At 41.1% G+C, this 22,245-nt stretch overlaps 1 protein-coding gene and 1 long non-coding RNA gene across 2 annotated transcripts in view; both read right to left on the bottom strand.

Annotated features, from left to right (window-relative positions):
• The window catches only part of LOC121102026, a 22,282-nt gene extending 1,482 nt beyond the window's left edge, over positions 1 to 20,800 (bottom strand). Inside the window, exon 1 of the long non-coding RNA XR_005834032.1 lies at positions 20,625 to 20,800. This is a non-coding gene — a long non-coding RNA (uncharacterized LOC121102026). The remainder of the gene's footprint in view (positions 1 to 20,624) is intronic.
• Positions 1 to 22,245, bottom strand: part of LOC121102001 — a 46,625-nt gene that overhangs the window by 7,279 nt on the left and 17,101 nt on the right. The window lies entirely within an intron of this gene.

The following is a 22,245-nucleotide window of genomic DNA, read 5'->3' as shown; positions in this document are numbered from 1 at the left end:
GGCCCCATTAAAATCAACAGACCATTAGCAGTAGAAAAACATGAATAAGGGCCAGCACTAGCTTTCATTTTAGTCAAAACTAAAAATATACATAGATGTCTTTACTAATGTAAACTCAGGTAAAATTGCCTCCCAAGACAAATGTAGAATTAGGCACTTATTTGTTCTCAAGTCTATTCTCTCAGATCCTGTAGGCTACCAAACCCCTCAAAGACAGAGAGCTTATGTTGTCCATTTTGCCCCAGTTCCTCACACAATAGTACACGTAAGTGCTCATGGTATATGTTTTGAATAAATGCTGAATGAGGGGCATATATATCTATATGAATTGGAGAGAGGTGCATAACTGTCTAGGTCTTTTGGAGAATCCTAGGCTGAATCAGTTCAATGCTATAGATGTTGAAGAAGAGATTCTGGTGTACGTATCAAGCTTAGGTTGAGCTACTCCACACATCTCACCACATAAGCCAGGAACCTGGAGGTGTGTGATAAAGTGTTTGTGGAAGCAAGAATTAAAAGGAAGATTTCTTCGCAAAATAATACCTTGCACTTGTGCAGTGCTTTAGGCTTTTCAGAACACTTTGAAGTATATTATCTCATTTGATTCACAAAGAAGTCATGGGAAACAGCCAAGCCAGTCATTATTATCCCCCATTTCACAGATGAAGAAACTGAGATAGAGTTTAAGTGCCTTGCCCAAGATCAAGTAATTAATGAATGACAGCTGAGACAAAACTCCTGCTGTTTCTGACTTCTTATTCAGTCTCATTCTACTTTCTCTTCCTGCAACAGTAATGAAGAACATCCAAGACAATCTTAAGTGTGGACACCTCTGGGCAAAGGTCCACCAGCTTCACCATATTGGTGAAGTCCACCATATTGGTACAAAACAAGCTGACTCACTGTAATCAGGAAGGCCAAGCAAGCAAATACATTCTTTGATTTAAACACATTTTTTGAGAGCCTACCCTCTGCAAAGCACATCCTTGACTCTGTGGCCCTACAGACATGTATCAGACCCAGCCCTTGTTCTCTGGAGATCACAGTGCATTCAGGAAAGCCAACATACGAATAACATAGCTACGACAGAGATAAAGCATGGGGCTGTAGGAAAGTAGAGAGCATTGTGATTGATTCTAAGGCTACTTCATTTCGTCCTGTCCCCAGCCTACAAGATAGAAATGAACTGAGGTGGCCTATACAAACTGGACTGTAAACAGTATGAACACAGGAACCATCTCTCACTCATGTTTGTAAACCCCACAGTAGCTGGTTGTGAATGTAAAGAACCAATTCCATTTATTTCCATATTTTTAAAATACATATATATTTATATTTATATAAAAATATATATTATATATTATATATTATATGTAATATATATAATATATAAATATAAATATATATTATTAATATATATATTTTTTAAATTAAAGGAAAATCCCCTATAATACCATTGCTAATAACATCTTGCTATATTTTATTCAGGTATTCCTTCATAGGCATCTTTCAGAGTCGTAATCATGATATACATACAGTTTGTATCCTGCTCTCTCAGCTAATTCATATATCATAAATCTTTTCCTGTGTTGCTACATGGTTGTCCTATGTAATATTGTTATTGTCTGCATTATATTCCAGCATTGATGATAGGTAGAACTAGAATGCTTTCTGTGTTGGTATTGGGATCTGTATCCAGTCTTCCATTGTATTGCAGAGGCAGTGCCCGAAGACAGTCCATTCATACTGCTTCCCTTGCCAAAGACAGTGGAGTGAATGGGTGGGCCCTGCAGCACCTATAATGGATCAGCACCAAAGAATACCCCCCACCCACACTGCTGCTCTCTAACCTCACTACCCCACCTCCTACCTCTAAGGCATGTGCAGGCCTTTACCACTCTCCTTGGGCCTCTTTCCCTCTATCTGTTCCCTGTTTCCTCCCCAGCAAAAGGCCTCACTTCCCACTTCAATAAATACACCTCCTAGCTCAAATATCCCCTCCCCTGTAAAACTGTCCCTAGCCCTCCCTGTTTCTATACTGGCAGACCAACAAAGAGCTCCCCAACCTCTCTCCTTTAACCTCACAACTTAGCTCTATGCTCCCACCTTTCCTTCCTGCCCTTATTATATCTCAGAGAAAAGTCTTTCCTTTATTCCAATGCTAATCCTTCTGCATTGGCCATTGATTTCATCCCCTTCTGACTTTCCAAGGCCATCTTGCCATTCATTATCCATCTGCCCCCACTCTCACTGTCATTTATTTCTTCCCCTCTATAGGCTTAATCCTCTCAGCCAGCAATTTTCTTCCAGCCTTAATGCACACATGTGTGCACACACACAATTACTTTCTATTGTAGGCTCAAACAAATTTCTCTTTCTTTCACTCATAAACCTCTTAAAAGAGTAGTTTCTCCCTTGCTGCTCTTACTTCCTCAACCCATTACAGCTTTCTTTTTCTACATTTATTGAGCATCTACTATGTGAAAACAATGGGGAAATAGATGAACAAGGCAGTCCCTGCTCCTGAGGAGCTTCTAGCTAGTGGGGAAGACAGTAAATCAAAGAACACAATAAAATAAATGCCATAATAGGGATATGTGCAAAAGGAGCCATAGAAGGCCTGCCTGGAGGAAATTAGAAAGACTTCCTAGGGAGGTGGCATTTGAGTTAGGCCTTGAACAATGAGTTCAGATTTTCCAGGTAGAGACTATACATGTATCTATACAGAGAGAAAGATGTAAGAGCATACAATTGATGGAGAGAATAACTTACTCAGAATGCTGAGAAACCATGCCATTGATGAGTATTTAGGGCATCAGCTCAATTTTGGAAGAGCTGGTTCCTGATAAGACTGCTTAGAGAAGAGATGGAGAAAGACTTCTTCAGGCCAGTAGTTCTCAAACTTTGGCATGCATCAGAATCACCCAGGGGGTACTCCTCTCCCAGAGTTTTGTGGTGAGGTATGGGATGAGACTGGGTAGTTTGCATTCCTAGCGAGTTCCCAAGTGATGCGGTTGCCTTTGGTCTGAAGACAACAATTTGAGAACCACTGGCTTAGCAACTTGGCTTCTGCTTAAATTATTCTAGTGAAATTACTTTTAGGTGTCACCAAAGACCTTCAACTGTCAAATGCAATGAACTCCTTCTCAGTCCTCATCCTCCTTAACCATTTTCAGCATTTGACGCAATTGATGATTTTCTCAACTGGTCTTCCAGCTGTCAGTCTCACCTTCCTTTGTACATTCACTATACTGCAGCCCACAGGACGATCCAAAATATAAGTATAATCCTATAACTCTGTACTTAAAACCCACCAGTGGCTCCCATTCCCTGTAATTGGCACCCAGTCTCCATAGGCTGACACAGAAAACTCCTGGCATTCTGGCCACATTTACCTCTTCTCCCTGCCCCAGTGTTGCACAGCCTATGTTCCAAGAACATCAGACTATAGGCCAATCCCCGGACACACTGTGGGCTCATGTGCTCTTCAGCACTACATACGCACTTTCCTTTGCAGGGCATGCCCTTACTCCCTTCTTTCCTCCACCCCACTCTCCCCTTGATCTGTGAAATCCTAGCTCTAGGCCTAGCTCAAATGTCATCTCCTCTGTGAAGCCTTTTTCAGATTTGTTGTGCCTTTCCCTGAGTCCCTCTAACATTGGTTTCTGTGTACTATACACACCATTTAACAATTAGTTGAACATATGACTGTGATATTGGGACTTTGTTGAGTACATAGTCTATTTATTATTTTTGTTATTTTCATACAAGACATTCAATATAGATGTGTTGAATGAATGTTGGGTACATAGGACACACTCAATAAATAAGTAGTGATTTAGGTAGGCACCCACTGCCTACCCAGTGGAACCTAGCAGTGGGTAGGCAGGCAAAGAGGAAGAGGACATAAAGACAAACTTTGTTAATGAGCAAGAGTCAAATGTGCTACCTCACAACCACCTGACTCTCTGACTGAGAGGTTGAACCACAGGCTTTTACTTCGCATGACTCTCTCTTTCTTTGATGACACGCCAGTTTGTCAGCTCCATGGACTGGGCAGTTATGCAGCTGCCTTTCTTGCTTTTGGCAAAATACTCTCCAAGGGACTTATCCAGAGCTAAGGATCAACATCTGTGGAGACTGAGCAGGACGCACTTTGGTTACTTGGCTTGGTGAGCATACCACCAGCAGGCAACTATTTACCTTTTATTCCTGTCCTACTGCTAAAGGAATGCTGGAGATTCTCTGCCTTTAGGAAGAAGAGATCCTTTCCATGCTTCTCTCGCTCTTGCTCTCTCTCTCCCTCCCTCCCTTCCTCTCTCTTTCTCTTTCTCCCTGTCTTTCTGCTTTGCCCCTGTACATTCTGATTGCTGTGGTGACCAGAAATAAAACAGGCCTGGATTTCTATGTGACCAGCTTGCATTCTCCTCGTTCTCTCATACCATCATGTTAAGGAAGCATCTAGCAGCTAATGAGCTCAGAACCTCCAGGCCTTCTGTCACCTAGCCTTCTCCCATCTCTGGATGCAGATACCCCTATGAGAGTAGCCATTTTTCAGTGATTTGTATGTGCTAGGTGTTTTGCCCACATGATCCCATTAGATCCTCACAACATTCCTGCAAGGTAGATGTCTTTATCTCCATTTAACAAATAAAGATGTAACATCAAGTGTCCAACTACACTCAAAAAAATTTTCTTTTAAGCCACGCAAATAAGTTAAGCCACTCAAAGAAGTTAAACAAATTATCTAAGGTCAACAAGCTAATAAGCGGTAAGGGTAGGATGAATAAGTGGTAGAAGTAGATGAATCCATATTGTAATAATTCCAAAGTCTCTATGTTTTCCATTATTTATGTCATCTTGGAGAAATGAAAAGGCTATAAGTTATAGAGTCAGCCAATGTCACAGCAGGAATTAAGTTCAGGGTGTCCTGATTTCCAAGACAGCCTACAAATATCTACTATATTGAAGGAATTGTTCAAATGCGTATGTTTGATGTTCCAAGAATTTACAAAACTTAAAAAATACATTGAGGCTATAATGTGAAAATGACCCAGATCTGGAAAAGCTGTCTAATTAGCCACCAGTGTCCCTTGTCTCAATTCTCCTTGTAGTCAATCGTCCCTTTCAGTTGCAAGCACCTAAGGAGACCTGCTTCCCTATCCCCTAAAGTAACATTTACCTGTGGTTCAGACTCCCACTCAAAGCAGTGTTTTAAAAATCTTCCCTTCTTCTTTTCCTTCTGGAGCACAAAGTATGACCAAAAAGGAGGGATAAGACCATGACTACAGGCACAACTAGTTTGACAACATATAAATGATTGTTTATTTATAAAACAATGCCAAATTCAATAAAACAATGATGTTTCTTTTTTCTGGTCAACTTGACACTTAAAGAGTAGGTTTTCCTGAATATTTTCCTATTCAACTGGTGCTCTTGGCATTGTGAATAAACAGAGCTGATGATAACATCCATCAGAGAGCTAAGCACACAAAGTGGGTGATAAAGTCAAGAAGAAGCCGAAAACACTATTTACCACGGATAAGCTGCCAAGAGTTGGCGCTAGATTCTAAGTGGACACTGGCTCATCCATCTTCCCCCGTCAGCTTTCCACCCCAACAGTGTCATCTCTGCTTCAGCACTCATGACAAGAGAAGGAAAGCAGGAGAGGAGAGCTTAGGGAGTCAAGCACAGGGGATGCATACATAGCATAGACAATCTGACTAAGATAAAATGCAAAGACTTGGTGATAAATTCTTAATGAATGCTATAAGAGAACAAAGAAGAGTATTTTAAAACTCAAAACAATCAACCAAATAAAGGTCATGCTCTAGGAGAGCAAGTAGACACAAATGATTGCTGGGCTTCCTTTGAGCAACATTTTGTTTCCTGTCCTAGCCTACCTCAAGCCCAGCTAAGGAGGTTTTAGAGTCTATTGTTCAAAGACTTGGAGTTGTTTTCCTCGGATTCTTCCCAATCCTGTATTTTCCTTGCCTCTCTTTTCAAAAGTAGGTTAAGGATGTTCAGATTTCCCTCAAGCATCTGAATGAGTTAGTCACGATTACAGTTGCAACTTTTAAATTGCCCAACCCGTTGAAAGGCTGCCATGAAAGGAGCTTCTACAAACACAAGTGGACTGTGTTTTTCATTTTCTTATGTTGCAAAATGTGAATGAGGAGTTACCTCCAAGTGTGTGATTAGCATAAAAGGTGCTGAAGGAGAGAGGAGGTAGGTGGGCTACTGTCTCAATGGAAAATGTTGCTATTGTTCCTGCAGGAAACAGGTACGTTGAGACTCAAATAAGGAGAAGCTTTCTGCTAACGAATGTGAAAGGGTTTCACATAGCTCAGGGCACATACTAAACGCTCAAAATTTGTTTGGTACTACCCATCATCAGTCTTTCTGCTAACGAATGTGAAAGGGTTTCACATAGCTCAGGGCACATACTAAATGCTCAAAATTTGTTTGCTAGGTTGGAATCTTCTCCATGATCTACTCAGTCAGGTAACCAACGTTGACTGTCTCTGTTTCCTCACTATCCACACTTCTTATGTTCCTCTCGTAGCTTGAATTTCAGCTTCATTACCTAACATGGTGTTTCTGAACCTTTTTTCCCATTATTGCCCTCCTAAAGAGTCTTTTCAGACATTTTTAAATCGCTCTCCCACATGACATTTTAATACCACAGACAAATTGTTTTATCAGTTGATGTTCTGTGTTCATATCTGTACTTTACACATTAAAAAATTAAGTTGCTTTTCATCCCCTAAGAACCATTCTTACTCCTGTTGAGAATGCATGACCTGTCAGACCAGAGTAGTTTGATTTGGGACACAACAGAAGCAGATCACAGAACTAAATGCTAGATGAAATCAATTTGGGAAGAAAATCCAGGAAGATGGCAGACATAAGAGTACGTCTAGATTAAGCTTAGCATGGGTCAGGACAGACAGCAGGCCATAAAGTTTAGCCAAATAGGACATAGGTTGGAAAAGGCAGTTTTGGTGGAAAACAGGAGAACATGGTTCAAGGCAGGCAGAGGCAGGAGAATATTGGTCCACTGGGTCAGAGAATGCCTCATACAGAGAAATCCCAATATCCAGAAAAGCTCCATGGAAGGGAAGTTCCTCTCAGGTCTGTAGCCAGACTAGACATTTGCCTTTAATTCTAAAATGCCCTTAGACTGCCAAGTTGAATGTGTCCCATTGATGAAAATCTCTGATTATCATAGGGGAACATGTCAAGTTGGTCCCTGCATTCCTTGAGAACCACCCACTTCTCCCAGTACTTTGATCCCTCTGTATCAGATGAAAGAACCAAGCCTTTAAACCTGACCTGGAACTGTGCTAAGGGGTTTATGTCCTCAGGAATTCATCAGGGTGATCGGATAAGTCTGATTTTCCTTTTCCTCAAGTCATTTATCTTCTGGAGATCCTTCCCCTCCTGACCTAAAATCAGGAGCAGATCCAGGGCCCTGACTAAGCACTCTCGAAGCTGTGCTTCCTAAAGCACTTAGGATCTCTTAAAGGTCAAGTCCAACAACCTTTCTCATTGATTTCCCAGGTCAGCATCTCAGTGGCATTTGGTACTGTTGCTCACACTCTCTTCTTTAATTAGAGGTCAGTCATTCTGACTCTGGTCTTCATCACACTCTGCTTCCTTGAGTCTTCTGAACATGCTTTACAAGTGTCTTCTCAGTCTTCTCCTCCCTCCTTCCCTCTACTCAAGAGCATCCTTTATCTTTGGTTCCTTTCTATTGCCTTCTATGCCCATCCCCTCCATGCTTCAATTTAAGTTAATAAACATTTGAGCCCTTATTATGTGTCTAATACTGGTATAAACAGGATATGGTCCTTGCATACTCTTGTGGAGGAACAGACGTGTATATAACCAAGTGAAACACAATTTGAGATATGAAACGGAGATATTTACAAAATATTTAAGCAACCCAATTGAGGAGGTCATTAATTCTGTCTTGAAGAGATCGCAAAAGACATCACAGAGGAAATTTTTTTTTTAACTTTGTGCCTTGAAGAATGAATAAGGATTCATAAAACAGAATAGTTGAAAGAAGAGCATTACAGATGGTTGAGGATGGGAAAGGAATGGCATGATCAAGAGGGGTTAGGAAGTCCATGTGACTTGAAGGGAAGTAGGAGCACGTCATCACAATGCCTAGCACATTCACTTTTTAAAAATAAACATAGCTCGTATTTACTTTATGTCATGCACTGTGCTAGGAGCTAACGATACAAAGATAAATAAGCTTCTCCTTCAAGAGCTCAAAGTATAGTAGGGAGACAGACGTGTTCAAAAAATTAATATATGCAATACAAGCTAATCCATGCAGTGATGGTAACATGTATAGGACACAAAATAAACAGTGACTGGCTCTGAGTGGAAGGATTAACAGAGGATGCTTCAGAAAAAAAAAGTGTTATCTGAGCTGAGTCTTAAGAGATGAACTAAAGCTTTGTGGTTTGGGAGGCAGAATAAGGGCCCCCCAAAGACACCCACATCCTAAACCTATTAATATGTTACCTTACTTAGTGATAAGGACTTTGCAGATGTGATTAAATTCAGGGAAGATGAGGGGCACCTGGGTGGCTCAGTCAGTCAAGCATCTGCCTTTGGCTCAGCACATGATCCTGGGGTCCCTGGATCCAGCCCTGTGTTGGGCTCCCTGCTCAGTGGGGAGTTTGCTTCTCCCTCACCCTCTGCCCCTTCCCCGCTCGCACTCTCTCTTTCATGCTCTCTCTCAAATAAATACAATCTTAAAAAAATTTCAAGGAAGATGGAAAGATTACAGATTATCCAGGTGAACTCGAAGTAATTATAAGCATCTTTATATAAAAGGGAAACAACAGTGTCTGAGGCAGAGAAGATGTGACAACAGGAGCAGGGGTTGGAGTGACATGGCCATCAGCTAAAAATAAGAGAAACCTCAAGAAGCTAGAGAAAGCAAAGAACAGATTCTTTCCTAGAACCTCCAGAAGGTGTACAGCTCTGCCAACACCTTGGTTTTAGCCTCATAACCCTCTCTCCCTGGCTGTTTCTCTCTCTATCAAATATATAAATAAAATAAAAAAAAATAATACATACATACATACATACATACATACATACCAAAAAAAAGGAATGGCATAAGCAAAGGCACAGAGGCACAAACTATCATGGCACACCCTTGGGGCAGGAGTTGCAAGTAGTTTAGTGTTGCTTAGGTTCAAGGAGCAGAAGAAAAGACTGGAATGTGACGCAAGTACTGGATGATATAGGGCCTTGTAAGGTGCTACCTTACCGTGGAGCTGAAGTACTGCTTATGCTTAGAAGATAAATCAGGAGGCATTCCAGCGTATTAAACAAAAACATAAAAACACCAGATTTTCAATTTTGGAAGAAAGGGTGAATGGGGAAGAGCCTGGGACAGGGTGACTATTTAGGAAGCTGTTGCAAACATCTTGGGGAAAGTGCCCCAACTTGGACTAAAGCAGTGTGAATAGGAGAAGTCAGAATAAAGAGATATTTAAGACTCAGAGAGTGACAGAATACTGGTGACAAAGACAAAGGGAAGAGTCAAGGATAAACCTAGATTTTTGAGTTGCATCTTAGTGGATAGCTGGGCTGCCTACTGAGATGGGAAAAACTGGAGGATCCTCTCAATATTTCTTAGATTCATGTTTTCTTTATTCCTGTGTCCAGTAAGCTGATTAGCCCCATCAACCTATATTTAGACTGTCTTTAAGTTCTCCTAGCCACATTTTCTAATGCTAACCTTTCTCTTCCTTAATCCATTCTGTACGTTATAGTTAGAACAACTATTCGATATTCAACAGACATTTATTTAATGCCAGGGACTATTACAGACCTTGGGGATATTATAATGAACAAAGCAATTTAAAAAATAGGGGCGCCTGGGTGGCACAGCGGTTAAGCGTCTGCCTTTGGCTCAGGGCGTGATCCCGGCGATCTGGGATCGAGCCCCACATCAGGCTCTTCTGCTATGAGCCTGCTTCTTCCTCTCCCACTCCCCCTGCTTGTGTTCCCTCTCTCGCTGGCTGTCTCTCTCTCTGTCAAATAAATAAATAAAATCTTAAAAAAATAAAAATAAAAAAAATAAACTAGCCTACATTCAATCTAGGAGGTCTTTAGAAGGTAACTTCAGAGTTTTCTAGCACTAATTCACATCTTCTACAATGACTGCTAATTTCCCGACTTTATATCTAGATTTTTTGGTGTGTGCTCAGGCTGTCAACTAGCTTGTCCCAAGCTAAGTATAAGAAGTCTTACAAGCAGGTTGTGATCTAAAGCAGTGCTTCTCATACTATGTGTGGGTTGTTTCTTAAACATTTCCCAACTATTGTGGTCTGATACCTGGTCTTCCTGCACATGACTAGTGCACAGGTCATGCACACCCCATATGACTCCCTGTGTGAATTTCACAGCACCCAAACTCTTCTATACCCACTTGGTGACATGAGTCCACTGATGATGTGCTTATATGTCACAGCATTCTTTATTTGTTCTGAAAACATCTAAGCACTTTTTCGATTTCTGTACTCTCAATTTCAACACTACCCACAGACCACCCTTCAAGTCCCCACATATACTAAATCCCTTAGTAAAACAGTTTTGAGGAATTTGGAACAAATTATATGGTGATTGCATTACTTACTAGCCCACTGAAACCTATATTGGCCTTGCTAGCTTACAGTTTTCCTAGAAATAGACCCTAGAGTATGTGGAGGTAGGTGAATGAAGAGCTCTTCCACTGCTGTTTGGCACATACTTATTTCCTCTTCTTTTTCATGTTTTCCTTTTACTTCTTTCATCAGCTACCTCCTTAATCTACCCCCAACTCATACATATGAAGAAGAAAATGTGAAAGCTCTTCAATTCTTTATCAAGTTCTTGGTGGAGATGGCTCAACCACTTCAATTTCATTAGCCCTAAGTAGGTGGAGCTATTTAGCATAAATCCTATGTTAAGTCAACTTCAGGCTTATGAACTAGATGAGACAAGGAAATAGAAGGAGCCTTTTGTCTCTGATTCACTGGCCCAATGCTGATGCGGCTTATGCTGGACTTCCTCCAACCACCACCAACTACATTTAACAGCCTTATATTACAGCTCTTCCAGGATTCTTTTTCAATCCTCATTCTCCTCATCCTTTCTGTGGTTTTGACACCATTAATTCTTTCTTCCCTGTGAATAATGTCTCTTTGCCTATGGCTTCCATGACTCCACGTTGGATTTGTTCCTACTTCTTGGTCTATTCCAGTTTAGTCCTTAAAATCTCCTTCTCCCTCTCCTCCTTTCCCAAGGGCCTCATCCTAGACCTCTTTTACTCACTCTCATGATCTCCAGATGATCTCATCCTCTCCTGTGGACTCAGTTATCAACTAGATATACTCATGACTTCCTGAGTATAAGACTCATAATTCCAACTGCTTTCTCAACATCTTCATGTAAGTATCTCACAAATGTCATGAACTCAACTTAATGTTATTTTCCAAAAACCTCTTCTTCCTGCATTCCATATCAGAACACTGCCATCCATTTAAACATTCAAGATAAGTGCTTGAAAGCATCCCTGACTCTCCCCTTTCCCTCATTCCTCATCTTCAACAAGTCACCACTCACTGTTCCAACACTGTTTGTTCGCCCAATCATTCTCTTTGTCTCCACCTTCACTGCCTTGTTTCAGGCTCTCTCACTTCTCACCAGGACCATTCTCAGTTCTCCAAACCCCCATATCAACAATGTCATACCTGGACTCAGAGATGTCAGTCCCACCCTTTCTAGAGCAACCTCTACTCAGTTGCTGCATTGCCCTTTCTCTTGACAGGCAAATCCAGTCATTCATACTCTGGAATATTGACTTTCATGTCTCTTCCTTCTCTAGCTCCTTATAATCCAATAAAAATTCCTTTCTGTAATGGATTACCAGGACTTTCACACAGGGGCCCTGACTGACTTTTGTAGACTCTTCTAGCTTAACAATGAACAAATCACCACATATCAAATGTGCCACCTTTTCCACCATTTCTCAGGCCTCTGTACCTTTGTGCATTCTATTCTTGCCAGCAGGTATGAACCAACCCCTGCCCTCTGCCTTGATAGGGTACTGCTCATCTACGACTTGGCACCTATGCTTTCTCTCCTCCAAGCATGGGCTGGTGCACCTTCCATCACATTGCCATAGTACTTTGCAAGGTCCTCTGTGGGCAGTTCCCTCAAAGGAGTTTTTATAGCCAGATGCTGGACTATGTTCTAAAGGTACAAAGAAGATGGTCCTACTATCAAAGACAGTCAATTAGTAGAGAAAGACATAAGTGTAAATAGCAAATACATTATTGATTTTTAAGAAGTCAATGTTACAAATTGTACAGGTGCTGTAGAAGTATAGACAGCACACAGTGGACAATAAACAAAGGCAGAAATAGCCAATTCTAATTGTGAGATTGGAGATTGGAGGAGAGTAATGTAAGGAAATACATCATAAAAGAGACAACCCTCCTGGAAGATGATGAGAGGAGGGCTTTGCAGGCAGAGGACAGCATGAGCAAAGACCTGGCAGGACAAAACAGCATGTGCTGTTTAGGGAGAAGCAATTGGTCCTCTATGGGTGATCTTGGGCATCAGCATAGATGCAGTTAGACAGGAGGTTGGAGAACAAGTAGGAGGATTTTCCATATAGGCAAAGAGGAGCTACTGCAGGGACAGACAAAATGTTTCAATTCATATTTTTAGAAAGATCATTCTACCAACAATTTAAAGAGTGCAATATAATGTGCTTTTTTTTCTATTGGATTTGAGCTCCTTGATGTCAAGTATTATGTCTCTTTCATTTTTATCTTCCCAGTGCCAAACGCACACAAGCAATGGGAGAGAGGCTACATGGTGTTGGTGCTGCAGTGTGGGTCTGAGAGTCAAGGGAACTGAGCTCTGGGTCAGGCTCAATGAGACATCAGCAAGTCACTCTGTGCTTCAATTTCCTCATCTATAAAATGGTGGCTTACTCAAGATCATTTTTCAGTTCTCTTTTGCTCTAATATTCTGTAATGCTATAAGGGAGGTTCCTTTTTTAAAGTTTGCAGTCAATATTTGGCAATACAAATAACAAATCTGTCTCCAGTTTATAGAGGTGAGTGTCAAGAGCTTAGTGCACCATGAAGCACAAGTTGAACCAAAGGTTATATAAACCACTCTCTGAACAGTGGGCAATGATTCCGGTTAAATTGTTCACATGGTAAAAGGGCAGGTTCTTCCTGTTGTAGAGGGGCAGAATTATGTCCTCAAATGTATATTCCTTTTTTAAGGAAAAGAATCAGGACTTACACTACTATTATTATAAGCCTTTGAGTGATAAGATAAATACATTTTGAAAACATTAGAAGCTTGAGGGGAAACCCAATGATTTAATCTACTTTAAATTAGTTGTTCTCTATTAGCCCAGAAGAATACACGAGGCTCTATCAGACTCTCCATGTCCCCTTCATAATTTTTGTATCTCTTTGACTTAGCAGAATATGCTCTGACTTTTCTGATTCATCAGTATCAAACTGATCTCCATAATTTAAAATTCAGGATCATAGCAACAGAGTCAATTTCTATTGAAGAAAAAACAAACAACAACAACAACAAAGCACAAAGGCTTCTCTTAGTCTTCATATTTTTTGATCTTTATCTTGACGAGACTACAGCCTTCAACTCTCTTATAAAATATCTTTTTTTTCTGATATGATTTTATTATCATTTACCCAGAGGTTTTTGTTTTTAATTAAAAAACAAATTTCCTTAATGTATTTCCCTACCATGATCTTTGGAATTCTCCACCATTGATATCGGAATATAATTATTTAAATTGAATTTATTAGAGATTTCATTTTTTAATTTTAAAGTTTAATGTCTTACTAGCTTATTTCTAAGAAATAATGCACTATCTAGTCTTACACTCAAATACATAAGTTATCCAATTTCTTAATACACTATCTATTCAGGGGGTGCCTGGGTGGCTCAGTCATTAAGCGTCTGCCTTCGGCTCAGGGCGTGATCCCGGCGTTATGGGATTGAGCCCCACATCAGGCTCCTCCACTGGGAGCCTGCTTCTTCCTCTTCCACTCTCCCTGCCTGTGTTCCCTCTCTCGCTGGCTCTCTCTCTCTGTCAAATAAATAAATAAAATCTTAAAAAAAAATACACTATTCACAAACAGAAAAAAAAATTCTCACTTTGACCATATTCTCATAATAAACAATGTCCATGAGTTTCAGTCTACTGTAAAACACAGCTGATCAATCTGTGCCAGGGCATCATTTTATAGAGTGGCTTGTAAACCAGCCACAGTAATTTGAAGGCACAAATGCTTCAACTGAGGTGCACCTCCTTTATAACAAGCCTTTAGAGAGGGAAAGAGGTGTGTTTATGAGTTTGGTGGACACAAAGTGGTGGCACCACCCTTCCCTTCTTGTCTCACAGACACTCATGCTCCAGGTAGGCAGGTGAAGCCTGTGATGCCAGTAACCCCGTGGGCTTTGACTTAGCTAAGCATGGACTCTGTTTTTAGTTGCTTGGTTTGTTCTTAAGAGAAGAAGCTAACAGGGTGGATTGGGGTCTCAGGATCTCCTCTAAACAAACAAGATGTGTAGTGTAGCAATTCCACCTCTAGGCTCAGCCTCCTGAAATGCTCCTTTCTCCACCCCTCAGCGTGCCCATCCCTGACTGGTCCATCTCTCTGAAGCTGTTATTTAAAACGGGGCTTGTTCTCATTGGCTCATTTACCTAATTTTCATTTGTTGAACTGCATATAAAATATATTTGGGGACATAAGATTAATAGTCTTTAGGAATCAAAAAGTCTTCTGGCTGGGTCACCATGACACAACAGAAAGTTCTCAAATTCATAGCACATTTCGAACCAAAATACACTATCTAAAATTTAAACAGAGTATAATTTATGTCATGAAGAAAGTCGAAATAACATTCTTTAGGAAAATTCCCAATATACAGGCTGAACTTGCTGTCCCTTTCCTTATCTCCAAAGTGAGATGATTACAAGAAAAAATTTTGGTACCTTGTGCAAGAAATAATAATGGGAAGAAGAAGTGTTGTCACTGGAGATGAGTTTCTCCTCCCAATCACAGACCCAGAAGCTGAAGAAAAGAGCATGATAAGAGTTACTGCAATGTTAAGATATCATATATTATTAAATAATCTGAATGCTTTACCATCCACTTCTTTTTCCCAGTTTTTCCTAAGGGTATCAAGTGTGTAAAAGCTAGTGTTACATCAAACTTGGAAGAAATGAGAGGGAATTATGTACTGATGAGAAAAATGGCAGATGAGAAAAATGAAAGAGGGGCGCCTGCGTGGCTCAGTCAGTTAAGCATCTGCCTTTGGCTCAGGTCATAATTGTGGGATCCTGGGATCAAGCCCCGCATTGGGCTCCCTGCTCAGTGGAGAGCCTGCTTCTCCCTCTCCCTCCACCGCTCCCTCTGCTGCTGCCTCTGCTTGTGCTCTCTTCCTCTCTCTCTCTCTGTCTCCCAGATAAATACATAAAATCTTTTTTAAAAATCTTTTGAAAAAAGGAAGAAAAATGAAAGATACCATTTGTCATAGAAGAAGATTTTAGTGCACACAAATAAATTTTATCTTTTCTTCATTGGTGTATAGGTTGCCTTCTCATTACTGGCAACTGATACCTGTTAAGAACAAGGTAGGGCAATGCTGGCCCAGCTTATGTGAGAATGGTCCTCCACCATTTGTCCTCACAGAAGTAACTCTACACTTATTTCATTTCTCAAAAAGTTACTATACAAACAACCATGTCTTGTGGAAAAGAGGGCAGAAAAAGATGATTTTTACCACAAAGCTTGCCATTTTTAGAAACAAAGTTAACAACTTTTAATGAATAATAGGCAATGGCCCACAACAAGAGTACCAAGTATTTAAACATCTAAGAGTTGTTTTAAGAAACCAGGTACTTGGAAATGTGTAGTGGGATGACTAACTGTGCAGAACCGATGGAGCATGGTGACTGCAGCAGTGGCCTCCAAAGTCACGCTGCCTGGGCATGAATTCTGGCCATGAACTCTGTCGCTCACTAGCCGTGAGATCTTGGACACATTACTTACTCTCTGCCTCAATTTCCTCATCTGTAAAATGGAAATAACAATGACATCTACCTCATAGAGTTTTAAGAGGTTTGAGTGAGTTAGTATGTATAAAATGATTAGAAAAGTGCCTGGCATAGAGTAAGCAAATAATAAATGTTAAGATTGAATTACACTGATTGATTCTGCTTTAAAATTCTTTGTAGCAATGAATGGCCTAAATTTTGAAGGGGGTATAGGATTGAGACTGAAAAAATACAGACCACAAATCTAGAAACTTTTAAAAGCGACTCCTAAAATCTTCTGTCTCCTGGAATCCTTATTGTTGACATCAAAGCAGAGACTGAAATCTTTTCAGCTAGAACCCGTACCTATAATCATATAGCCAAAATTAAAGCCAGTTTAATAGTGAACTTTCATTTGGGCCCCTCCTCTTGTTTAGTCTCCTACTCTTGTCCCCTTTTTCTATGGTGTAACATTTTCTTCGATTAATATAATTTGAGTTCCAGTTATAGTAAAGATGCTGGGTGAGGTGCTATATAGAAATCAACTATACACATATACAGTATTCAGAGTTAGAGAGACTATTAACAGAAATCTTCTAATTGTGCCCAACAGTGTTGCTAGGGAAAACACATTCCACTAAAGGCAAAAAATTGAGTATTCAGCTCCATTCTATTAAATAAGTAAAGGGCCTAGGATTGTTGATGACACCAGTTCTGTTTCATCAGTTACCTTCCAGTAACTGAAAGGAATACTCTTACCTGGGAAAACAGGGCTGATCTGGTGAGCCTACTTGCAGGCTGAGTGAAATGGGGTACGCACCCCAACTTGGGAAGTTTATCACCAGCTTCCCCTTATGAGTTAAGGGCAAGTGTTGTGTCTTAAAGGGTTATGGGTGGGATCATCTCTCCAGACATCTGCACACTGACCTCTACTCTTGTAGTGATTCAAAATCCTTACATTCTACTGTGGTTTCCCCACTATGATTCATAGTTTGGCCTTATAGGAGAGATGGATCATTCCCTCTCCCCTCTTTGCTGCTTCTACTGATGATTTGAAATGCCCTTGTTTTAGGTGATTGTCAAAGGCAGCAATTTAGGCACACTGTTGCTTTTAGGACTGGAAATCAAAAGCCCTCTCCCCCAACCAATGCCATAACTGTGTATCTAGAAATTATTTATAAGAAAACATAAAGTAGTTAATTTGCTTATCAAATATAAGTAAAGAGTGCCAAGCCAAGCATAGAAAATAAACACAAATAAAAGTATTGTATCAGCCAGGTCATGCTGTCCCCAACCTGACCCCTCTGCCCAAGCTGATGTTTGCCTCCTGCAGATGCAGCCCTGCCCAATCCTTGTGCCAATGAGAGCCAGATGTTATTCCAGTTCTTGCTCCAAAAGAGAGGGGAGAAATCAGGAAATAGTTTATTCATACCTCAATTCCCAGCACCTAGTCCAATGCCTGGCATAGTGCCCAGCACATAAAAAACACTCAGTAAATACTGCTTGAATGAATAAATAGGCTGCCACTCCCATAAACAATATCCAGTGAGTTGGGATGGACCTATCCTCCTGAGGCTTCTTGGATTCATTAATCTTCAGTTTCCTTACCTGCTCTCACCATGTATGGCTGACCGTCTTGGCTGGCCCTTCTGATCCAGTCCTCTGACCCTGGTTCCCCTTCCAAAATCCCTGGGTGGATCACAGCATAGCCTGCAACACCAGCTGATGGGCCAGGGGTAGGGGGGTGGTGGAGGTGGCCAGACCTTCTTTACCCCTGTCCTACAGCTCCCTCTCCCTAAGCCAAGGCCTGTTTCAAGGGTCTCCTATATTGCCCAGGAACCTCCTGATTAACAACCCTGAGTCGTAACATTGAGTATCCCCTCTCCCCAAGGCTTTGCACTGCTTCCTGACTCATTCCTTGGACACAATTGCCACAGTCTTCTCCATGTCATGACTCAACTTTGACTCTTTTTGCCATAAGTCATCTTACTCTCATCTGTTTTGCAGTTAAAATCCAAATATGAAATCCACATTAAGATAATTTTGTCATGGATTTGCTCAAAGTTGCAAGGACTTGACTTAAGCTGGTCTGTTTCTTTCTTGTTTTTCAACTAGCCAATCTTGTCTTTCTGGAAATTGAAGTTAATTCCCTCTTAGAAGAATTTTCCTGTCCTCATCTGATTTTTATGGGCTCCTTCCAGCAGTGTATTAAACACTCTCTCCCATGCTTCTTATCAATCTGTACAGTTTCTTTCCTTTCCAACCCTTTGTTTTCCGATCCCTTTTCTACCATATCGATTAAGGCTTTCGTTAACTCTTGACTAAGCTATAGGAGGACCTCCTATATGGTCTTCTTACTTATTACCCCAGTTTATAATAAGGCCCTTGACCTTGCTATCTATGGGGTCTGGGCAAGTTCCTTTTGCTCTAATTTGTTCTTCATCTGTAAAATAGGCTTATTATAGTAAATGCATTACAAGGTTATTATAAATATAAGCAAATATCCCAAGTTCTCACAGGCTATAAATCCAGATGCTAATTAAAAATCTTAAAATGGTTCTCATCCTCCCCCAAATATTTTCAGGAAACCCACATAATGGACCAACTCAATGAATATTAAATGTTCTGTGCCAATCACTCATCTAGGCTCTGGGGGACACAGCAATAAACACATGGATACTACTTTCATGGAGTTTACATCCTAGATAGGAAAGGTGACAATTTGTTTTAAAAGAAGAAGAGGGAAGGGCACCTGGGTGGCTCAGATGGTTAAGCACCGATTCTTGATTTCAGCTCAGATCATGATTTCAGGGTCCTGAGATTGAAACCATTGTAGGGATCTGTGCTTAGTGCAGAGTCCACTTGAGATTCTTTCTCTCCCTCTGCCCCTCCCTCCTGCTCACTCTCACTCTTTCAAAAAAAAAAGAAGTAGAAGAAATAAGAAAAATTATCGTATGTGAAATGGTGATGAGTGCTGTGCAGAGAAGATTGGGGTGGGACAGCGGGAGTAGGGGGTGTTCAGTTTTATACAGAGTGGTCTCATTGAGAAGGTGTTGTTTGTGCAAAGACATCGAGTGAGTCATTAATGCACAGATGTTACCTGTGTTCTTGAATCATTTATTGTCACAGTTAGCTGGACGCCATGATGCTGGCTCTGGCAGCACCACCGTGAGCTAGAAGCCCACAGCAGTGCCTCATTCGAGCCTGCATTGTTCCTCTAGTCAATGATGCTTTGAAAAACAGGAAGTAAGAGAGTCCATTTTTGTCAGACTAATTAACGTTCAAGGTAAAGTGTTACTGAGCTAACGGAGGTCACGTACTGTTACCTTACTAACAAAAACTTCTTCTGCCACCATGGTTGGCCCTGTGATGCTAGTTTTGTGGGAAATTTAGAGCTGGATAAGCCCTGTGATGCCTGTCAACATCATCTTTCCAAGTGAAAAAGGAAAAGCTCTCTTCCTGGAGATGCTACACTCAGTTACCCACCGGGTAATAGGCCCTAGGGCATTACGGAGCTTCACTAAATGACTCTTTCTATTACACAGAGGCCCTTCTTTGTTTTCTTCTGGGAAGATGCATACAGGGAAGCTGAATTAGGCCCTACCCCATGACAGCCAGACTGGCCATGACCTTCCAGGACTAAGCCCAGCCTTACCATTGCATACTCCCTGCCTCAACAGGCTGTGCTCTCCCCCCACTATACCTGCCAGTAATCTGCTTACCTCTGGAACTCCCCCTGGACATGTCCATGCATGACTAAAACCCTACCGAAGGCTTTGAGTTTTCCCCTCAGCAAACTTCTCAGCCCTCTTGTAAATCAATGGATGCCAGTCATTGCTTGAGGGGAAAGGATATTGTCTTACTCTGTATCACAGACATATTTGTCTTAATTCTGGCCCAGCTGGGACTTTGTATTACACAGTAAATAGAAACACTATTCATAAAGTGACTAGCAGAATTCCTCTATTTAGTAGGTGCTCAAAAATTAATAACTATCATAATTATGTAGGTAGTTAAATTATGGGGGATTATAAATTAAGTCTTTATGATTTTAATTTTTCAAAATGTTTTACAAAATTATGTATTATATAATCAGAAGCAAATTCTTAAAATAATAATAAAAAATCCCTCTTGACACCTATCTGTTTTCTTCCCCTCCTTTTCATCTAAACTTCTCAGAAGAATAGTCATATACTCACTATTTCCACTTCCTCAACTTGCTTCTGTCTGGTTTCTGCCCCAACCATTCCTCTAAAATTGCTCTCACTGAAGCCACCAACTATTTCTTAATGTCATTCCCTCAGGAATATGTGGGTGGGCTGGGAAGGGAAGGCACCCTCAGGTAAATGACAACTTTGAGCACAGTGGATTTGGGTAGAAGAGGGGAGTGGCAAGGGAGCAAGAAGTGAGGCAATTTACATCCAAGCTAAAAGCATGATCCAGAACCAAAGTTGAATCCAAACACTCACCATATCCAAGAGTCAAGCAGTCTAGTTGGAAGCCAACTCACCTAAGTAGAAGAAAGAGTCCAGAAACAAGCCAACTCCAAACAGGTAATAAGCTGACAAACCAAGGTAGTTCCAGAAGGAAGAGTGCAAGGAGATGGCAGGCCAAGAACTCCAAACTCAGCAAGTCACCAGCTGCATTTAGCTGGGCTTTCCTGGGAGTGCCTGATGAAAAGTCCTAACTTACCAAGTCACTTTTCAAAAATGAGAGATGGGCTCCCAGGAGCACTCCTATACTGGATATGTCAACAAAGTGCCTGCCACACCCAACTTCCTCTTCAAATGAAACTGCCCCACCCACAGCCCCCTGCTCTGAGAAGCAGAGCTAGGTTGTTCTTTACCAAGGGATGGCTCCTGATTGGACCAGGGATTGGCCCCTGACATTAGGGCTGCCCTCCAAAAATCAGAGCTCAAATGGAAAAGATGAATTGGGTGTATCAGATTCTCTTCTTCTAGGATTTGAATTGGGAAACATGGAAATAATAAGGTCAGTTAGCATGGACTCTGAAGTTGAATGAATGTCATACAATGGAGTAAGGGCAATGGAGGGTCATGCAAACCAAATCTATGAGGAGGCAGAACAGTCTGATAAGAAAGCAGAATTTATGAATAAGCAGCAATCATGCAGTAGAAAAAATACATGAATAGTAAACAGAATTTGTTAATTGGAATAGGATAGAAGGAAGCAAACCTGCAAAGAGTAGCTCAGAAATGGTGCACCAGTGTTACAAAGATCCTGTCATCTGGCTCAACTAAAAGCCACTTTTCTGCCACCTAGATTTACTAATGCTCCTGTGTTCTTCATCAGGCAACCCCAACTTCCTGGATTCCCTTGCTAAAGCTTGTTGGGCACCTACTATTAGCTAGGCATGGTTCTAGGTGTTTGGGATCCAACAGTGAACAAAACAGGAAAGTAGTTACAACAAACACTTTATTACTTCAGGTAGGGTCTCTGTTTCAAAGGACCAAATCAAAACAATTCCTCATGCCCTCACTTCTTCCCATGGTCAGTTGGTGACCTCAGTCATGGTGTCATAATGAGTCTACCCCCACTTGGGAATTCAATTCATGTTTATCCTCCCTTGTCATTGGGGTAGTGGCTAGAGAATTAGGAGAAGAGAAAAGAATTGAAGAAGCTGGGAGACTAGGCATGGGGGAAGTCAGCTGATGCTGGCATATGACAATGACAGCAGAGTGGCTGAATGCCCAGGCTTTCAGTTAACTGAGATTGGAAATTTGGCTCTACCACTTACTCATTTGGTAAGGCCAATTTTCTCAGCTGTAGATTGGAGGTAGAACATTATCCTCCTTATTGCGTTATTGTGAGGATTAAGTCAGAAAATATATGCAAAGCATTTAGCACGGTGCATAGCCCAGAGTAAGTGCTCAGTAAGTGACAGCTGTTGTTGCTGGCATTCTTATTATTAGCAGTCCTCCAGGTTTCACATTCAGTAGATAGGATGAATATGCTAGGGGAAAGCTGGATGGCATCCTACAGGCAAACCTTCTCTTGAAGTCCGCTGCCAGCCAGAAGTTCGTATGCTCATACGAACGAGCACAAGTTGGTTCACCCCTTCCCGGGTTCTCTCTAGTGTGAGGGAAAAGGGCACAAGAAGATGATAAGGA

Source organism: Ursus maritimus, unplaced genomic scaffold (assembly GCF_017311325.1).
Source record: "Ursus maritimus isolate PB19 unplaced genomic scaffold, ASM1731132v1 scaffold_12, whole genome shotgun sequence".
NCBI classification, from domain to species: domain Eukaryota; kingdom Metazoa; phylum Chordata; class Mammalia; order Carnivora; family Ursidae; genus Ursus; species Ursus maritimus.
This window is presented reverse-complemented; position numbering and strand designations above follow the sequence as displayed.